At 50.4% G+C, this 16,563-nt stretch overlaps 1 long non-coding RNA gene across 2 annotated transcripts; it reads left to right on the top strand.

The window, feature by feature from the left end:
• Nucleotides 1-315: 315 nt before the first annotated feature.
• LOC115636263 lies at nucleotides 316-12,797 on the top strand. 2 transcript variants are annotated; one of them, XR_003996861.1, is made up of 4 exons: nucleotides 316-621; nucleotides 2,975-3,804; nucleotides 4,478-4,603; nucleotides 12,582-12,797. It is a non-coding gene; the product is annotated as an uncharacterized LOC115636263 (long non-coding RNA). The 2 variants fall into 2 exon arrangements; XR_003996862.1 differs by having other exon boundaries at nucleotides 316-1,591; nucleotides 3,716-3,804.
• Nucleotides 12,798-16,563: the final 3,766 nt, after the last annotated feature.

The following is a 16,563-nucleotide window of genomic DNA, read 5'->3' as shown; positions in this document are numbered from 1 at the left end:
GCCCGGCCGGGGGGGCTTTCTCCAGCTGGGCCCCGCCCCCTGGGCAGCCCCGGGCTCTGCCCGGCCCGGCCCGGAGCCCCCGGGGAGTGAGAGACCCCGGGGGGGGGGGAGGAAAGTGACTCTGCCCCGGGGAGCCTGGGAGCAGCCTCGGAGCCGCCTCGGCCCCAGTGGAGCTGCAGCAGCATCCGCCCCGGCCCCGCTGGGATGGGGGGGAGCCCGGGGCCCGGCGGGGGGGCCCTGTGGGGAGGGGGTGTCGGGCGGGGAGGGGAGAATCGGGAGGGGAGGGGAAGGTCAGTGGGACGCGGGGGGGGGGGGGGTTGAACTGTCTCTGGGCAGCCAGGAAATTCCCGGGGGGGGCGGTGAAGGGGGGAGGTGAGTTAATTGGATCCTGTCCCTGTTTGTGCCACTTGCCTCTCACCCCCGATACAAATTCTCTCTAGTTTTGCCCCTTTGCTCTCTCAGTGTCTCACACGGGCTATAAAATCTGGGGAGATTTGCCCCCCCTCCCCTGCAATGATCAGTTCTCTCGTCTCCCCTGATTTCCCCTCGGTCTCTCCATGAGTCTGATTTTCCACCTTCAGTTGCATAGGTTGTGACATGTTTTCTCTGCAGATCTCAGAGGTTGATATAAAATACCCTAAACATTTGCCTCGCTTCTCTCTAGTTGTTTGTTTCTAATTGAATTTGTCCTGAGATTTTCCCTTGTCTCTTTAATTATAAAATAGCAAGAAAATCTCAGATTTACACCTTTCCTCAGCTTCTTGAACATAGATATAAAATGTTTGCAAATGGTGCCCATTTCCTCTCTATTCATTTAACAAACATTGATGTGAAACACTGAGATTTTACTGCATATCTGATGTAAACTGATGTAAAATCCCTTTGATTTTCCACTTTTCTCTCTATTATTTGGAAAAATAGAGCCAAAATCTCTCAGATTTCCAGCCTTTCATTTCTGTGTTGTTTTCAAATGTCAATTAAAATCCTTTCATATTTGGGGCTGTTCCCTGTGTTTCTCAATCCCAGCAACTTCTTTCTTGGAGGAAAGGTGTTGCCCTGAATCATTCTCCATCCTGGAGGTTGCAGGGGGTTAAATTTCCTAGTGTTGATCTTTCCCCTCTCCTTTGAGAACCACTTCTTCCTCCCTTTATCTCTGTTAAAATGTTTGCTGATGAAAGAGACCAGCCACATCTTTAATACACATCAAAGCTGGAGGCCTCCCCATGTTTGAGGGATCAGTGGTTCCCAGCTGGTAACGGGAGAGTTGGCTGGACCCTTTTCTTTTATCCAGCTGGCATGGGATGAGGAGGTCACTCTGAGTGCAGCGTGGGTCCAGAAGTATCCCAAGCCCCATGACAAAGGGTCTCTGTGAGGGGTTGATTCCCCCTCTGCTAAGATGTAGCCACCTCTGGGGTGGATCCATGGTGGCCATTATTTGCTAGTGACAGGGCATGAACATTTCTTACCTTTCTTGCTCTCCAGGCCTTTCATTCTGTTAAAGAAGCACCCCCCCAGGGCTCCCTCTTCCTGTGTGACTGGCCAGCAGGGGGTGGTGTATTGCTGGGGGCCTGGTGGCTGCAGAACAGCAGGGGTGGGTGTCTCTTGGGGAGGCAGGACAGGGGGTTAGAGGGAGACTGGTGCTGTGCCAGGGGCTCCGTCTGGGCTTCCCTAGCTGGCTCCTCCTGGGATCGTTACCATGCCCAGTGCACAGAGCTGGGGGAAGGGATCCCTGGCACTAGGTCAGGGGATGCCAGGTAAGCAGAGTGAGGGTTCCCACTGTAAAGCATCAAGGGGTCCTGCTGGGTGGAGGAGGGAGTCCTAGACAAATAACATGGCAGATCCTGCTGGTGGTGGTGTGGGGGGCGGGTCCTAGTCAGGCAGTGAGGAACTGAGTTCCCAGTGGGTGGGTCTCTGGCTGCTGGGGGCTCTTGGTGGGGGAAACCTTTGGGATTCCCAACCTGACAGTTATGGTCTAGTGGGGATTCCCTGGCTGGTGGGGCTTTGAGGGGTATCTGGGGTCCCTGGCTGGGGACTCTGGGGGCTAGGTCCCAGGGAATATCTGGTGGGCCCCTGGCTGTGGGAACGTCTACTAAGCATGATCCTTCTCCCTGATCAACTTGTGCCAGAGTCCTGGCTCCAAGCACTGCCGGGCATTCCCCAGTCATGTGCCCTGTCACTGTGATAACTTTCTGTCCACTTATCAAACACTGTTGTGTGAAATCACAGATTTTGCTTTTCTCCTCTTTTGAAAACTGCAGAAACTTTTGGTTCCGTTTAGAAAATTGTGCCCCCCTGTCCTTGTTCTCGATCTGGGGGGTGAGGGAGGTCGGAAGGGGGTCAGCACTGCTGCACAATGGTCTCTTCCACAGCATTCTGGACTCATTCTTTCTGAAATCAGGTGTCATTGAGACCATCGTTAATCCAGAGTCACTGTATGGAAAGACAAGGAGTGCCTCCGGGTGGACAGTGGGGCGAATGAGATCAGCAGTTCTCCCTGTGAGGAGGGGCTCTTGTTAGCTGCTCTCCCCCGAGAGCTAAAGGAGAGAAGCTGCTCAAATGCTCTGTCCCTCTCTGCTCAGGATATTGGGGTTCAGCTTCCTGGGTCAGACCCTGAAGCCTCCATTGTGATCTGGGAGACCAGGCTTAGCAACTGCTGCTCCCCCAGTGGGGTTCTGTGCTGGGAATTGACTTAATTAAAGCTGCTTCTCTGCCCGGCCCAGGGGATGACTTTCTCCAGCTCATACTAGCCCCCTCGGGCAGCCCTGGGCCCGGTTAATACTAAATTCTGAGCCAGACATTCCAGGTAACTGAAAGAAACTGTTACCATAATATCGGGTCTGCCTAGCTGAGAGCCAATTAACAGCCTGACAGGGATAAGGAAAAATGCTTTATTCTGCAGAAAAAGGAGAGCCTGTGCCTTGGCACAAAAGACTCTGTCTTACACAAATTTCACAAACCTTTTATACACATTCAGACAAAGACCCTTGCGTGTTAATACTTGATTGGTAAGTGTAAAATCTCATGTTCCCCTTATCTGGGTAGTACTGACTTGGAGAAGGGAAAATGCTAGAGTCTGGCCTTAAAATGACTCTACGCAAAGCGGCCCCCCTCATTTCTGGTTCCATTAGCAATTGCAGGAGCAAATCCAGCCAGGGGGAGCAAACTACCTGGGAGTGGGACTTTCCTACCAGACGGGCAGGGAGAAGGGACAGGGAAAAGGAGATAGAAGGAGAAAGAGAGATTGAAAGGGGCAATGGGAGAGAAGAGTTTGGAGAGTAATTTCCAGATCTCTAATCTGCCCAGAAAGATGTATTACTGCACCCTGGATAGAGTCACTTTCCTGTAGAAAAGATGAGAATCAGACAGAGGAAAATCCAATTCCTGACTCCATATTCCCCCTGCTGGGGTGTGGCTGCCATGGGGTCAGAGTTTGAGGGAATCCCCCACAGTGAATCCTTTGGTTCTGCTTTTTTCTAGCCTTGTGTTCAGAGACTTTGTTATGGGATGGGGGGAGGGAGAAGGGAGGTTAAAAATGTCTCTGTGGGCTTAGCCTGGCAGGAGGGGCCAGGTCTACGCTGTATAAAGAGATCAAGCCTTTCCTCAGCATAGCAGACTCTAAGGGGTGTGTCTGCAGGGAAAGGGCCTGGGGAATCATTCTGTGAAATGAATTAAAGCCTGTTCTGAACCTTCACAACTGCCCTTCTCACCCTGCCAGGCTGTGGAATAATGTCCATGTTTCACTCCAGTTTATCCAATCCTCTTGTTGGCCAGGGGAGAGAAATGGCTGCAGAGGAGCCAGTTCAGGTAGGTATAATCAGAGGGTTGCTGGTGGGTTCCTCCAGGAAGTAAAGGGACAGCAAATACACCGGAGATGGGAAGTTTTGCACAGTCTGGTTTGCAGGAAATGCACAGGGTGGAGAAAGGGAGGAGGACAGGGGTGTGCTAAATCTGCTGGGAGTTATTTAATAAGTGGCCTAGATTCTAGGAACAGACCCATGAGATTCGGCAGTGGAAATGCTCTAGTTTGTGGAGCAGAAAATAACCCAGCTCCATGGGGCTGGGAAAACTGACCAGACTCCCAGTACTGGAGCCCAACCTGACTAAGCAGCGACTGCTGTGAGATATGAAGGGGGCACCCACCAGTGAGGCTTAGGGGAGATTCCCCTCCCTTCATATCTAGCTCTGCAGGGTGGGGAGGGTGTTGGGCTTCCTACCAGGGAGCTGTCCCTGGACCCTGCTAGTGGCTCCATCTCCTGAATCAGTCTGTGGCTAGTAGGTGTGTGATGACTCTGCTGGGAGAGAGGAGGGGCCCTCTCTTTGTTCCCTCACCCTGGTGTTTCCTGGATGCTCTGAGCAGAGTGGGGATGGGACTCTGACTGAAATCCACCCAGAGTTTCTGTTTGGCTCCTGTCCCCCATGTATAGGGGGGCTGTGAGTGGGGCAGCAGGTACTGAGTGTTGGACTCTTGCTCTTTCAGGGGCCGTGAGCTTCGAGGACGTGGCTGTGTATTTCACCAGAGGAGAGTGGGCTCTGCTGGACCCCACTCAGAGAGCCCTCTACAGGAATGTCATGCAGGAGAAGTACGAGAATGTGACCTCGCTAGGTAAGGGTTCCTGTCCCCTCAGTTCTTGGAAGGGGAAAAGAAGAGAGATGGCTCACGCCAGCCACACAATGCCACCTCTACTCTGTCCCGTTTCAGCATTGCCCCAATATGCCAGTGACACACACACACACACTGCCACAGACCCTTCCCTGCTGCAAAACACTTTGGGAACAGAGCACAGGAGCCGTATCGCACAGTGTCAAACATCTCCTGTTTGCTCAAGTAAAAGTGAGGGTTAGGTGCGGCATAATCAGGAGAGGCTTCCTATCCCTGACATCTCAAACCCTGAGCCTTCTCCACCCAGACCACAATTGTGCTTGGGGTGTAACGAGCGGGCTGCTGGTTCAGGGTTACTTATCACAGACACTCCGTGTGTCCTTGAATGCTGGCTGGGGTATCCAGAGAAAGAAGCTCAGTGGGGAATTTAGTGTTAGTGGGGCCCTGTGCTCAGCTTCATTTTAGGGTCCCTTCTTGGGACCCAGGCAAGAAAAAGAACACTCTCTTATTTCACCCCCTCCCCCATTTTTCATTCTTTTTTTCTTCATCCTCCTCCTATAAGTGATAGGAAGTAAATGAGGACAAAGTGAAGTACTTTGATTGTTTTTGTTGTCTGCGTTTTCCACAGACCACTTGAAAATCGCTGAGCATCTCAGTGCACCACCTAATGATCTTTCCAGATATTGTTTGTACCGACAGCGAACTGTTGTAAAGCGCTTTGGATAAGAGCCCTTTATTTAAAAATAAAATTAAAAACGTTGGAGTGCAGGGTCTGGCCAGGAATTAGGGTGTGGGAGGGGGCTTAGGGCTGGGGCAAGTGGTTGGGAAACTGCCCTGATTTGCACCCACAACCCAGAGCAGGCACCCCAGACTTTCTGAGTGCGCCCCAAAGTCCCATCGAGTCGGGGAGGCAGAGGCAGCAGGGCTGAACCATAGGTGGAGGGTTCGTTCTGGCTTACCGGAGCACAGAGATCTGGCGGTAGGCCCCCATGTATTGGTCAATGACCAGAACCTCTAGTATCTCTTCCGGATTCCGTTCGCAACCACTTTCGTGCGAGATGGATGAGGTCATACAATTGGGACCGCAGGGTTTTGTTTTCCTGGTACCTCCATTCCTGGTACCGCTGGGCCCACACTGCAGTTGTTACTCCAGATCTGGCCAGGATTTCTGCTTTCAGCTGGATGTAGTCTGCTGCAGTCTCTTCAGGCAGATCATAGTAGGCCGCCTGGGCCTCCCCAGAGAGGAATGGGGCAAGGATGCCAGACCACTGATCTTGAGGCCACGCCTCTCGTAGGGCTGTCCTCTCAAAGGCAGGAAGGTATGCCTCTACATCATCCTCCTGCATCATTTTCTGCAGCCAATGGCTGGCCCGTATGATCTGCCTCCGATCACAGCTGTGGTTCAGCTCTGTGAGGCTCTTTACCTGGTTTACAAGTTCCCGCAACATAGCTCAGTCTTGAGAAGCCTGGTCCATCAGCAGGCGATTAGTCTCTTGCTGCAGCCGCACCGCCTCCTGTTGGGCAGCTGCCTGGACACGGGTAGCCGCCTGCTGGGCCACCGTAGCTTGTATCAATGCCCGTACTAAGTCATCCATTGTGGTGAAAAAAAAATAAACCCTTTACTTTTTTTTTTTAAATCACCCTCCTTCTTCTGACACCACTGATTTCCTGAGGAAACTACAATGCATTGGTGACCTCCCAGAAAACACCATCCTAGCCACCATGGATGTAGAGGCTCTCTACACAAACATCCCACACACAGATGGAATACAAGCTGTCAGGAACACTATCCCTGATGATGCCACAGCACAACTGGCTGCTGAGCTCTGTGCCTTTATACTTACACACAACTATTTCAAATTTGATGACAATATATATCTCCAGATCAGTGGCACTGCTATGGGCACCCGCATGGCCCCACAATATGCCAATATCTTCATGGCCGACCTGGAACAACGCTTCCTCAGCTCTTGTCCACTCACACCCCTTCTCTATCTACGCTACATTGATGACATCTTCATCATCTGGACCCATGGGAAGGAGACTCTGGAAAAATTCCACCATGATTTCAACAGCTTCCACCCCACCATCAGCCTCAGCCTGGACCAATCTACACGGGAGGTCCACTTTCTTGACACCACGGTGCAAATAAGTGATGGTCACATTAACACCACCCTATATCGAAAACCCACCGACCGCTATGTCTACCTTCATGCCTCCAGCTTCCATCCCGGGCACATCACACGATCCATTGTCTACAGCCAAGCACTGAGGTACAACTGCATCTGCTCAAACCCCTCAGACAGAGACCAACACCTACAAAATCTCCACCAAGCATTCTCAAAACTACAATACCCGCATGAGGAAATAAGGAAACAGATCAACAGAGCCAGACGTGTACCCAGAAGCCTCCTACTGCAAGACAAACCCAAGAGAGAAACCAACAGGACTCCACTGGCCATCACATACAGCCCCCAGCTAAAACCCCTCCAACGCATCATCAAGGATCTACAACCCATCCTGGACAATGATCCCACACTTTCACAGGCCTTGGGTGGCAGGCCAATCCTTGCCCACAGACAACCTGCCAACCTGAAACATATTCTCATCAGTAACTGCACACCACACCATAACAACTCTAGCTCAGGAACCAATCCATGCAACAAACCTCGATGCCAACTCTGCCCACATATCTACACCAGCGACACCATCACAGGACCTAACCAGATCAGCCACACCATCACTGGTTCATTCACCTGCACATCCACCAATGTAATATACGCCATCATATGCCAGCAATGCCCCTCTGCTATGTACATCGGCCAAACTGGACAGTCTCTACGGAAAAGGATAAATGGACACAAATCAGACATTAGGAATGGCAATATACAAAAACCTGTAGGAGAGCACTTCAACCTCCCTGGCCACACTATAGCAGACCTTAAGGTGGCCATCCTGCAGCAAAAAAACTTCAGGACCAGACTTCAAAGAGAAACTGCTGAGCTTCAGTTCATCTGCAAATTTGACACCATCAGCTCAGGATTGAACAAAGACTGTGAATGGCTTGCCAATTACAGAACCAGTTTCTCCTCTCTTGGTTTTCACACCTCAGCTGCTAGAACAGGGCCTCATCCTCCCTGATTGAACTGACGTCGTTATCTCTAGCTTGCTTGCTAGCACACATATATATACCTGCCCCTGGATATTTCCATTACATGCATCTGAGGAAGTGGGTATTCATCCACGAAAGCTCATGCTCCAAAACGTCTGTTAGTCTATAAGGTGCCACAGAATTCTTTGCTGCTTTTACAGATCCAGACTAACACGGCTACCCTCTGATACTTGACACCATGCAAGGCACTGCATTTAGCCGTATGGAATGGAAATCCATCAACCTCATGAAGAAACTTGCACAAATACAGACAGATATCTTCTTCCTTTCCAAATGCAAACGGATGGACATCATACCAAATGGACTAAAGGTGAAAAATCCACTGCTATCTACATACTACACAGACCACAGTGAGAGATTATGCCATATTCTATCAAAAAAACTGAGGAACCACCTGATCTGCATCCTATACAGCAAACAGGAAAACATCAAAAAAGAGCTCTCCAACCTGGAGACTCTCATTAATAACCAAACTTCTATACAAACGGACTTCACTAGAATAAGACAGGAGATCTACATTACTCACTTCACCTCTCTACAAAGGAAAAAGGACTGTAAGCTGTCTAAACTCCTACCTGCCACATGGGGCCACAACCGTGGTACCCCTAACCCACCCAGCAATATCATCAATCTATCCAACTACACACTCAGTCCAGAAGAAAAGTCTGTCCTATCTTGGGGACTCTCTTTCTGCCCTGCCACCCCCACCACATGATACAGTTCTGCGGCGATCTGGAAGCCTACTTTCGCCGTCTCCGACTCAAAGAATACTTCCAGGACAACACTGAACAGTGCACTGATACACGGGTGCCCTCCCACCAACAGCACAAGAAAAAGAACTCCACATGGACTCCTCCTGAGGGTCGAAATGACAGCCTGGACCTATACATTGAATGCTTCCGCCGGCGTGCACAGGCAGAAATCGTGGAACAACAACATCGCTTGCCTCACAACCTAAGCCGTGCAGAACGCAATGCCATCCACAGCCTTAGAAACCACACTGACATTATCATCAAAGAGGCTGATAAAGGAGGTGCCGTTGTCATCATGAACAGGTCTGACTATCAAAAGGAGGCAGCCAGACAACTCTCCAATACCAAATTCTACAGGCCACTTCCCTCAGATCCCACTGAGGAATACACTAAGAAACTACAGCATCTACTCAGGACACTCCCTACACTAACACCAGAAGAAATCAACATACCCCTAGAGCCCTGACCAGGGTTATTCTATCTACTACCCAAGATCCACAAACCCGGAAATCCTGGACGCCCCATCATCTCGGGCATTGGCACTCTCACTGAAGGACTGTCTGGATATATGGACTCTCTACTCAGACCCTATGCCACCAGCACTCCCAGCTATCTCTGCGACACCACTGATTTCCTGAGGAAACTACAATGCATTGGTGACCTCCCAGAAAACACCATCCTAGCCACCATGGATGTAGAGGCTCTCTACACAAACATCCCACACACAGATGGAATACAAGCTGTCAGGAACACTATCCCTGATGATGCCACAGCACAACTGGCTGCTGAGCTCTGTGCCTTTATACTTACACACAACTATTTCAAATTTGATGACAATATATATCTCCAGATCAGTGGCACTGCTATGGGCACCCGCATGGCCCCACAATATGCCAATATCTTCATGGCCGACCTGGAACAACGCTTCCTCAGCTCTTGTCCACTCACACCCCTTCTCTATCTACGCTACATTGATGACATCTTCATCATCTGGACCCATGGGAAGGAGACTCTGGAAAAATTCCACCATGATTTCAACAGCTTCCACCCCACCATCAGCCTCAGCCTGGACCAATCTACACGGGAGGTCCACTTTCTTGACACCACGGTGCAAATAAGTGATGGTCACATTAACACCACCCTATATCGAAAACCCACCGACCGCTATGTCTACCTTCATGCCTCCAGCTTCCATCCCGGGCACATCACACGATCCATTGTCTACAGCCAAGCACTGAGGTACAACCGCATCTGCTCAAACCCCTCAGACAGAGACCAACACCTACAAAATCTCCACCAAGCATTCTCAAAACTACAATACCCGCATGAGGAAATAAGGAAACAGATCAACAGAGCCAGACGTGTACCCAGAAGCCTCCTACTGCAAGACAAACCCAAGAGAGAAACCAACAGGACTCCACTGGCCATCACATCCAGCCCCCAGCTAAAACCCCTCCAACGCATCATCAAGGATCTACAACCCATCCTGGACAATGATCCCACACTTTCACAGGCCTTGGGTGGCAGGCCAATCCTTGCCCACAGACAACCTGCCAACCTGAAACATATTCTCACCAGTAACTGCACACCACACCATAACAACTCTAGCTCAGGAACCAATCCATGCAACAAACCTCGATGCCAACTCTGCCCACATATCTACACCAGCGACACCATCACAGGACCTAACCAGATCAGCCACACCATCACTGGTTCATTCACCTGCACATCCACCAATGTAATATACGCCATCATATGCCAGCAATGCCCCTCTGCTATGTACATCGGCCAAACTGGACAGTCTCTACGGAAAAGGATAAATGGACACAAATCAGACATTAGGAATGGCAATATACAAAAACCTGTAGGAGAGCACTTCAACCTCCCTGGCCACACTATAGCAGACCTTAAGGTGGCCATCCTGCAGCAAAAAAACTTCAGGACCAGACTTCAAAGAGAAACTGCTGAGCTTCAGTTCATCTGCAAATTTGACACCATCCGCTCAGGATTGAACAAAGACTGTGAATGGCTTGCCAATTACAAAACCAGTTTCTCCTCTCTTGGTTTTCACACCTCAGCTGCTAGAACAGGGCCTCATCCTCCCTGATTGAACTGACGTCGTTATCTCTAGCTTGCTTGCTAGCACACATATATATACCTGCCCCTGGATATTTCCATTACATGCATCTGAGGAAGTGGGTATTCATCCACGAAAGCTCATGCTCCAAAACGTTCTGCCGCACTGTGGACACCAAATCCCCCTCCTGACACCAGTTGTGACAAAGTTCCTCCTCTACCTTGATGGGTCCTGCGCTTATTGGCAGATTTGCTCACCTCAGTGATCTTCCCCACAGTCTGGATCAACTCCTCCTGTGTCTAAACAGGAGTTGGGAGGTTGGAGGGGGAACCCGGGCCCGCCCTCTACTCCGGGTTCCAGCCAAGGGCCCTGTGGATTGTAACTGTCTATAGTGCCTCCTGTAACAGCTGCATGACAGCTACAACTCCCTGAGCTACTTCCCCATGGCCTCCTCCAGACACCTTCTTTCATCCTCACCACAGGACCTTCCTCCTGGCGTCTGGTAACGCTTGTACTCCTTAGTCCTCCAGCAGCACAGCCTCTCACTCTCAGCTCCTTGTGCCTCTTGCTCCCAGCTCCTCACACACACTTCCTCTCCTCCCTGACTGGAGAGAGCTCCTTTTTAAACCCAGGTGCCCTGATTAGCCTGCCTTGATTGGCTGCAGTGTTCTAATCAGCCTATCTGCTTTAATTAATTCTACCAGCTTCCTGATTACTCTAGTGAAGACCCTGCTCTGGTCACTCAGGGAACAGAAAACTAATTACCCAGTGACCAGTATATTTGCCCTCTACCAGCCTCCTCTACCCCACTGGCCTGGGTCTGTAACAAAGCAGATAATACAAAGACAAACTTTGGTGGTCGATACAGACATGGAAGAGAACATTTGCACACCAAAGTGAAGATGAGCTTAAAAAAGGAAGTGATAGGCCTTGGATATCCTGCTCATATCGTGCACAAGTATACTGAATTACAGGGGATACTATCCTAGTAGACGTTGAGAGCGTTCTAATTAACATTTCTGGATATTTTCATATATTCCGTGTGTTGAAATACTGCAAAGTTTTTATGAGTATGTGGGAAAAGAATATTGAAATGTACTGGTATACATATCTGTTGGAAGATTATTACAACAAAATGTAATATGGCCTGAAAATTCTTAGCATGCATAGAGGACAACTTTCTAATTCATAAAGTTGAGGAAACAACCAGGGGGTTATCCATTTTAGATCTGGTTTTGATTAACAGGGGTAAATTATTTGGGAATGTGAGGATGGTGACGAACTTGGGAGAGAAGTGATCATGATCTGATAAAATTCAAGATCCTATGGAAAGGAGGATATGAGAACAGCAAAACTAGATCACTGGACTTCAGAGAGGTGGATTTCAGCCAGCTCATAGAAATAGTAGGCAAAGTTATCTGCATATTTGATCAATATGCTCTTTATTCCTACATCTAGGTAATTAATGAAAAAGTTAAACAACATCAGGCCGAGAAGAGGAGGTTAGACTAAGGCCTGGTCTACACTACGTGTTTAAACCGATTTTAGCAGCATTAAACTGATTTAATGCTGCACCCGTCCACACAAGAAGGCCCTTTATATCGATATAAAGGACTCTTTAAACCAGTTTCTGTACTCCTCCCCGACGAGAAGAGTAGCCCTGAAATCAGTATTACCATATTGCATTCGGGTTAGTGTGGCCGCAAATCGACGGCATTGGCCTCCGGGCGGTATCCCACAGTGCACCACAGTGACCGCTCTGGACGGCAATCTGAACTCGGATGCACTGGCCAGATAGACAGGAAAAACCTCACGAACTTTTGAATTTCATTTCTTGTTTGCCCATCGTAGAGCGCTGATCAGCACGGGTGGCGATGCAGTCCCAAATCCAAAAAGAGCTCCAGACCCTTACTTAGAGTATCTACAGAGGGGCTGTGAGTGGGGCATCAGGTACTGAGTGTTGGACTCTTGCTCTTTCAGGGACCGGTGACCTTCGAAGAGGTGGCTGTGTATTTCACCAGGGAAGAGTGGGCTCTGCTGGACCCTACAGGGGTGTCATGCAGGAGAACTAGGTAGCTATATATGAGGGGTGGTATGCTGTGCCCCCTCATATGAGAATGTGACCCTTACTCATCGAGGTCACAGTCTCATAGTCTCCATGCTTCCTGTGCTAGGGCGTTTGCGCAGTTCACCCAGGAAAAAAGGCGTGAAATGGTTGTCTGCTGCTTTCACGGAGGGAGGGGTGAGGCTGTACCCAGAACCACCCGCGACAATGTTTTTTGCCCTGTGGAAGTACCGAAAGAACTGACAGGGATTTGTAGGGGAACGGAATGCATGACAGTCTCTGTTAGCCAGAGTTGGGCTAACTGTAACCCTAATAACGCGAGATTTGTAGAAGCGAGGATTGTGTGAGGCGAGCAGAAAAGAAGTGTGTGAGAAGTTGTTTTGACTTTGTGTAGATTATGTGTAGATAGACTGGCGTCTCTCAGAAATGAGAAAAAGAAGATATCAGGATGACCTATGTATAAACAAAATGCAGCTGTTGCTTATTATTGTCTGTAACAAAAGTATAAATGCTTGTTGTAACTGTTCACGTATTGAGAGACCTGTCTAGGAAGGGGAGACCCTATGTCCTAGTGCACTCTCTCCCTGTTGTAGCTGCTAAACAGAATAAAGTCTCTGACTCTGTTGCACCCAAACAGAAAAGCGAGAACTGAGTTTTTCTCCAACAATTTGGGGGCTCGTCCAGGATGGCAACACCTACTGAGACACAGACAGCTGCTGCGGATCATTCCCCTTCGAACCCCATGGCGCCACAAGAGAGGTATGAGACCTTTTGAAATCTCTATTGGGGTATCGGAGGAGGACTGTCTGTGGGGCCTTCTGTCCCTGTTGGGCTCACGCCATCTGAACTTATTGACTGTACAGCAAGTTCAGATGCAGAGTGGAATTGGGGAAAGGCACCAACAAGGTGAGTTTATAGCAGTACTAGGGAACTGCTTGGCTGGCCAACAAGGTAATGCATAGGGAAATGCATTAGATAATGCATAGGGAAATGCATTAGGTGTGCACCGGTGCTGAGGGGTTTTTACCGCCTCAAGAGGGGTTGTCATACTGCCTCATGGTATTGGGTCCGGACATGAGGTACAGATACATTGTGGTATTTGGAAATAAAGGCTTTGGGGTGTGTGTGTGTGTGTGTGTGTGTGTGTGTGACTGAGAGACAGAGAGACTGTGTGACTGACTGTCTGTCTGTCTGTTACCAGAAGACGCCCAGAGTACTCTGCGAAGTGAAAGCTCGTGACCAGGTCTGACCCACAGTGGGCTGACTCGTCCTGGCATCATCCGGTGAGGAAGCTACCTGGGTCTAGGAGCGTGTGAACCCATCTTCCCTCCCTCTTTCCTTTCCGTGTGGGCTGCTGACAGTCTGATCATCTCACTGGATGCAATCAGAGTAAGCGGCGCCGTCTCCCAGAGACTAGCCAATGCTCTTTGCTGAAGAGACATGTAGAAGGGTCATGGCGTCCTTGTTAGCCTCTCCTGTGTGAGTACCCTGTAGGGAGAGATCATTAGTTTATGTGCCACTAGCGCGGACAGGGCATCACCCTGTGTGTGTGTGTGTGTGATTGGAAAATGGGTGGGGGATAGTCTAAGCATTCCACCTCACCCCCTAAGGGTACCCCAGCATATTACATGTACATGCATTATGGTCCAACAACCTGCAGGTATTTAGAGAATTGAAATCTTTACACGTGTGAAAATCCATCTAAACAATGCCCACTAGAAGGTACCTTCAATCTAGATAAGATCATACATCTAAGAGGAGCTTTTAATCAACAAAAAGCCCTGACACAGTGTGAGCAATTTGTCTATTGAGGAAAGGAACAGGTTAATTTGAACTTCAGCTTGGCCCAGGGATAAAGAGAAAGTTGCTCTGCGTTCAAGGTCAAGAATCAATGCAGACCATGCTAAGTATGAAGAAAAACTGCTTTCGGCTTCAGCTGGCTGTGAAAAAATATATACAGAGGCAAACCACAAGCAATACAAGTTACAGAACTGAGATTACGTTTGCAAAGCTTAGCTGTCCAGGGAGATCCAACAGTGTGCCTTTGTGACCTCGGAGCCGGTGTGGCTTGGTGACACGGAAGAAGCTAGAGGCAGCCGACCTGGACTGGAATCTCTGAAAGAGACGCCGCAGGAGATTCCAGGGCATAAAAGAACAGCCCTCCCAAGAGCGGAAGCATGTTGGAAATTCTGTACAAACTGTATACAGGATAATCTCCCATCCACCTCTCCCCCTTCTCTGAACATTATACACAGAAGTGGCCAGTCTGGATGTACGTGTGTGAATATGAAAGTGGCTTAGGGCTTGGGGCATTAAGGTTTTTCCTGAGTGATGTGGGAGCGTTCCCAACACTCTCTCCGTTGTTGTTCTATTATTTTATTAATGAAGCTTTAAAATTCACTTATATGGTGTGTTTTCTTTATCTTCCCCGACGATCCTGTAGTGTCAGCCTTGTCACCTGACACGAGGGATAGATTGGTAACAGAAATTTGTCATAGTCTGGTGAGCAATTAAGAATGGGGGAGCCCTGGGGAGTTCACACTTTCTTCTTCGAGTGATTGCTCACATCCATTCCAGTTAGGTGTGCGCGCCGTGCGTGCACGCTCGTCGGAAACTTTTTACCCTAGCAACTCCAGTGGGCCAGCAGGTCGCCCCCTAGAGTAGCGCCGCCATGGCGCCCAATATATATCCCTGCCGGCCCACCCGCTCCTCAGTTCCTTCTTACCGCCGTGTCGGTCGTTGGAACTGTGGAGCGCGGCATTGCTGTCCTCCACGTCCCTAGCTCTCCTTGTTACTACCGTTGTTACTACAGTTGTTAGTTAGTCGTTAAGTATAGTTAGTTAATTAGTTGTAGTGTAAAATAGTATTTGTATATAGGTGTTCGCCGGTCTGGGCTGTAGCCCTTCCCGGCACCTGGCACCGGGTTCATGCCTGGTTCGCCGGGCTTTAAGCAATGTGCGGCCTGTAAAAAGCCTATGCCAACCAGCGACCCTCACGACGCGTGTCTAAAGTGCCTGGGGGAATCGCACAGGTCGGACAAGTGCCGCATTTGCAAGGCTTTTAAGCCCAGAACAAAGAAGGAGAGAGACCAGAGATTCAGGACTCTCCTAATGGAAGCGGCACTTGACCCGGCAGCTTCGCAGGCCGTGATCTCGACGCCGGCACCGGATTGCACCGGCACCAGAAAGACTCCCCGGCACCGACCTTCCCCAGCACCGGGTGCAGAAACGAGACCATCAACGTCTGCTACTCCAGCCAGGCAGACTCGAATGGAGCGCCAGGCATCGACATCGGCCGCGGCACTACCGGCACCGTCGACTCCGGGCCCGGTGGGTCCGTCGAGTCCGGTACCGCCAGGCTCCCCCATAAGATCTGGGGTTGAGCTATTGGTCCCATCCACTCTGGAGACCTTCGCCTCGGCACGGGACCTTATCGCCCTGACGGAGTCGACTCAGCTGCCACCCCCGGTACCTCCGGTGCGGGTAGCATCTAGGGGCAAGCCCATGATGACGGCACCGTCTCGGGGCTCACGCTCGCGATCGAGGTCCTGACGCCACGGTCGCTCGAGATCCCGCCGCCGCTCGCAGTCCCGGCACCGCTTCCCTCGGCGGTACCGGTCGCACTCGCAGCACCGATCGACCTCCAGACGGTCACGGTCTGACTCCAGCCGTCGATACCGGCACCGTGACTCTAGGAGCCAGTCTCGCCGTCATTCACCGCGCTGGTCGACCTCCCGGCACCGAGCTGGTGGCAGGTCCCGGTCCCGGTCGACCTCTCGGAACCAAGTCGGTGGCAGGTCCCGGTCCCGATCCCGGCACCGAAGCAGCGGCCGGTACCGGTCCAGATCCCGGCACCGAGACAGAACCCGGTCCCGATCCCGGCGCCGCTATGACTCCC

This window comes from Gopherus evgoodei, chromosome 16, assembly GCF_007399415.2.
Source record: "Gopherus evgoodei ecotype Sinaloan lineage chromosome 16, rGopEvg1_v1.p, whole genome shotgun sequence".
Lineage (NCBI taxonomy): Eukaryota > Metazoa > Chordata > Testudines > Testudinidae > Gopherus > Gopherus evgoodei.
This window is presented reverse-complemented; position numbering and strand designations above follow the sequence as displayed.